Genomic DNA, 4,933 nt, shown 5'->3' with positions numbered 1-4,933 from the left:
CATAACGGCCAGAACAAGTGAAAATTCGGCCTCTTCTCCTGGAAGTCTGGCCAAGTTTGGCGAATATTTTCTAAGTGCCAACGACTCAACCAGCCTAAAGTGTCCGCCTCGGCTGGTTCCCCATAACGGCCAGAACAAGTGAAAATTCGGCCTCTTCTCCTGGAAGTCTGGCCAAGTTTGGCGAATATTTTCTAAGTGCCAACGACTCAACCAGCCTAAAGTGTCCGCCTCGGCTGGTTCCCCATAACGGCCACCAAAAGTGAAAATTCGGCCTCTTCTCCTGGAAGTCTGGCCAAGTTTGGCGAATATTTTCTGAGTGCCAACGACTCAACCAGCCTAAAGTGTCCGCCTCGGCTGGTTCCCCATAACGGCCACCAAAAGTGAAAATTCGGCCTCTTCTCCTGGAAGTCAAGCCAAGTTTGGCAAATATTTTCTAAGTGCCAACGACTCAACCAGCGCAAAGTGTCCGCCTCGGCTGGTTCCCCATAACGGCCATGAAAAGTGAAAATTCGGCCTCTTCTCCTGGAAGTCAAGCCAAGTTTGGCAAATATTTTCTAAGTGCCAACGACTCAACCAGCGTAAAGTGTCCGCCTCGGCTGGTTCCCCAGGTCGGCCACCAAAAGTGAAAATTCGGCCTCTTCTCCTGGAAGTCTTGCCAAGTTTGGCGAATATTTTCTAAGTGCCAACGACTCAACCAGCGTAAAGTGTCCGCCTCGGCTGGTTCCCCAGGTCGGCCACCAAAAGTGAAAATTCGGCCTCTTCTCCTGGAAGTCAAGCCAAGTTTGGCAAATATTTTCTAAGTGCCAACGACTCAACCAGCGTAAAGTGTCCGCCTCGGCTGGTTCCCCAGGTCGGTCACCAAAAGTGAAAATTCGGCCTCTTCTCCTGGAAGTCTGGCCAAGTTTGGCGAATATTTTCTGAGTGCCAACGACTCAACCAGCCTAAAGTGTCCGCCTCGGCTGGTTCCCCATAACGGCCACCAAAAGTGAAAATTCGGCCTCTTCTCCTGGAAGTCAAGCCAAGTTTGGCAAATATTTTCTAAGTGCCAACGACTCAACCAGCGCAAAGTGTCCGCCTCGGCTGGTTCCCCATAACGGCCACGAAAAGTGAAAATTCGGCCTCTTCTCCTGGAAGTCAAGCCAAGTTTGGCAAATATTTTCTAAGTGCCAACGACTCAACCAGCGTAAAGTGTCCGCCTCGGCTGGTTCCCCAGGTCGGCCACCAAAAGTGAAAATTCGGCCTCTTCTCCTGGAAGTCTTGCCAAGTTTGGCGAATATTTTCTAAGTGCCAACGACTCAACCAGCGTAAAGTGTCCGCCTCGGCTGGTTCCCCAGGTCGGCCACCAAAAGTGAAAATTCGGCCTCTTCTCCTGGAAGTCAAGCCAAGTTTGGCAAATATTTTCTAAGTGCCAACGACTCAACCAGCGTAAAGTGTCCGCCTCGGCTGGTTCCCCAGGTCGGTCACCAAAAGTGAAAATTCGGCCTCTTCTCCTGGAAGTCAAGCCAAGTTTGGCAGATATTTTCTAAGTGCCAACGACTCAACCAGCGTAAAGTGTCCGCCTCGGCTGGTTCCCCAGGTCGGCCACCAAAAGTGAAAATTCGGCCTCTTCTCCTGGAAGTCAAGCCAAGTTTGGCAAATATTTTCTAAGTGCCAACGACTCAACCAGCGTAAAGTGTCCGCCTCGGCTGGTTCCCCATAACGGCCACCAAAAGTGAAAATTCGGCCTCTTCTCCTGGAAGTCAAGCCATGTTTGGCAAATATTTTCTAAGTGCCAACGGCTCTTGAGCCGAAAAGTGTCCGCCTCGGCTGGTTCCCCATAACGGCCACCAAAAGTGAAAATTCGGCCTCTTCTCCTGGAAGTCAAGCCAAGTTTGGCAAATATTTTCTAAGTGCCAACGGCTCTTGAGCCGAAAAGTGTCCGCCTCGGCTGGTTCCCCAGGTCGGCCACCAAAAGTGAAAATTCGGCCTCTTCTCCTGGAAGTCAAGCCAAGTTTGGCAAATATTTTCTAAGTGCCAACGGCTCTTGAGCCGAAAAGTGTCCGCCTCGGCTGGTTCCCGCGGTCGGCCTTCAAAAGCGAAAATTCGGCCTCTTCCCCTGGTAGCCCTGCCAACTTGTGCGAATTTTTTCTAAGTGCCAACGGCTCTTGAGCCGAAAAGTGTCCGCCTCGGCTGGTTCCCTCGGTCGGCCCCAAAAAGCGAAAATTCGGCCTCTCCCTCTTTAGGTACCAGGGGCTGGGGTACCAGGGGGAGGGTGCAGTACCAACTTTGGTCTTCAGGTGCGCCAGAGTACGCTAAATGGTCCCCCTAGTCAGCGTACTCATCAACGATTTACCCCCCTTTCGCAAAATATAGTCAGAACGAGCATGGGGGGCGCATAATTTACCCCACAAAATGAAAGGGCCCGGTGCCGAGCGCTTGGTCATGGCCGCCAGCAGCGCCCCTTGCTCGGTGGGAACACAACACGCAGGGTTGCACAGCACCCTGGAAGGCACAAAGAGAGTGAAAAATTTTCTAAGTGTCACTCTTGACGAAAAATGTCTAAGTGCCTCTCTTGACGAAAAATTTCTAAGTGCCACGCTTGACGAAAAATGTCTAAGTGCCACAGCGCTCGAAAATTTCCTAAGTGCGAGCACGGCTGTGAAATATTCAAAGTACAAGGAACGCTGGCAGAATCTCTCGACGGCCGTCTGCTCCCGGCGGCCGCCGTGAAGTCTCCCCTCCCGGGGACGGCTGTCTGCTCCCGGCAGCCGTCCTTAACCCCCTCCCCACACGTTGGACGAACACCAGCCGAGGGCGAAAGGCTCGCGGTGTGGAAGGATCGTGGCCACGGCTAATCTAGCGATGCCCGCGTTGGACGGTCACACCGCACGACAGAGCGGGGCCTGCATCCGGCGCGAGGCGGCCTTCAGGCACGTGGCTCGAGACGACCTCACCCGCCCTAGCCCGGAGCGGAAAGACTTTGAAATTTTCAAAGTCCAAGGAACACTGGCAGAATGGGAGGACCGGCCGCCTCCTTAAACACAGGCCGGAGAGATGGAGCGGGATCAGCGGCCCGCGCGTTGAGCGAACACCGGCCGAGGGCGAAAGGCTCGCGGTGTGGAAGGATCGTGGCCACGGCTAATCTAGCGATGCCCGCGTTGGACGGTCACACCGCACGACAGAGCGGGGCCTGCATCCGGCGCGAGGCGGCCTTCAGGCACGTGGTTCGAGACGACCTCACCCGCCCTAGCCCGGAGCGGAAAGACTTTGAAATAGTCAAAGTCCAAGGAACACTGGCAGAATCTCTCGACGGCCGTCTGCTCCCGGCGGCCGCCGTGAAGTCTCCCCTCCCGGGGACGGCTGTCTGCTCCCGGCAGCCGTCCATAACCCCCTCCCCACACGTTGGTTGAACATCAGCCGAGGGCGAAAGGCTCGCGGTGTGGAAGGATCGTGGCCACGGCTAATCTAGCGATGCCCGCGTTGGACGGTCACACCGCACGACAGAGCGGGGCCTGCATCCGGCGCGAGGCGGCCTTCAGGCACGTGGTTCGAGACGACCTCACCCGCCCTAGCCCGGAGCGGAAAGACTTTTCAAAGTCCAAGGAACACTGGCAGAATGGGAGGACCGGCCGCCTCCTTAAACACAGGCCGGAGCGACCGAGCGGGATCAGCGGCCCGCGCGCAGGGTCTTCCAAATGTACAAAGTCCTAGGGACAATGGCAGAATCGCTCGACGGCCGTCTGCTCCCGGCGGCCGCGGTGAAGGGACTGTACACCCCACCCGGGGACGGCTGTCTGCTCCCGGCAGCCGTCCTTCCCCCCCACCCCACACGTTGACCGACACCGGCCGAGGGCGAAAGGCTCGCGGTGTGGAAGGATCGTGGCCACGGCTAATCTAGCGATGCCCGCGTTGGACGGTCACACCGCACGACAGAGCGGGGCCTGCATCCGGCGCGAGGCGGCCTTCAGGCACGTGGTTCGAGACGACCTCACCCGCCCTAGCCCGGAGCGAAAAGACTTTGAAATATTCAAAGTCCAAGGAACACTGGCAGAATGGGAGGACCGGCCGCCTCCTTAAACACAGGCCGGAGCGACCGAGCGGGATCAGCGGCCCGCGCGGAGGGTCTTTAAAATGTACAAAGTCCTAGGAACAATGGCAGAATCGCTCGACGGCCGTCTGCTCCCGGCGGCCGCGGTGGAAGGACTGTACACCCCACCCGGGGACGGCTGTCTGCTCCCGGCAGCCGTCCTTCCCCCCAAACCCACACGTTGACCGACACCGGCCGAGGGCGAAAGGCTCGCGGTGTGGAAGGATCGTGGCCACGGCTAATCTAGCGATGCCCGCGTTGGACGGTCACACCGCACGACAGAGCGGGGCCGCATCTGGCGCGAGGCGGCCTTCAGGCACGTGGTTCGAGACGACCTCACCCGCCCTAGCCCGGAGCGGAAAGACTTTGAAATTTTCAAAGTCCAAGGAACACTGGCAGAATGGGAGGACCGGCCGCCTCCTTAAACACAGGCCGGGCGAAAAATATGCGAATGTTGGGTCTCATCCAAGAAAGGGAGTTACCGGCCGCCTCCTTAAACACAGGCCGGGCGAAAAATATGCGAATGGTCCATCCAAGGAAGGAGGACCGGCCGCCTCCTTAAACACAGGCCGGGCGAAAAATATGCGAATGGTCCATCCAAGGAAGGAGGAGCGGCCGCCTCCTTAAACACAGGCCGGAGAGATGGAGCGGGATCAGCGGCCCGCGAACTGAGCGACCACCGGCCGAGGGCGAAAGGCTCGCGGTGTGGAAGGATCGTGGCCACGGCTAATCTAGCGATGCCCGCGTTGGACGGTCACACCGCACGACAGAGCGGGGCCTGCATCCGGCGCGAGGCGGCCTTCAGGCACGTGGTTCGAGACGACTTCACCCGCCCTAGCCCGGAGCTGAAACTCTGCGAATGTTAAC

Source organism: Syngnathus floridae, unplaced genomic scaffold, assembly GCF_059516105.1.
Source record: "Syngnathus floridae isolate MCC-2025c unplaced genomic scaffold, RoL_Sflo_1.0 HiC_scaffold_221, whole genome shotgun sequence".
In the NCBI taxonomy this organism is placed as follows: Eukaryota; Metazoa; Chordata; class Actinopteri; order Syngnathiformes; family Syngnathidae; genus Syngnathus; species Syngnathus floridae.
The sequence above is the reverse complement of the archived record's forward strand: the minus strand, read 5'-3'. Positions refer to the sequence as shown.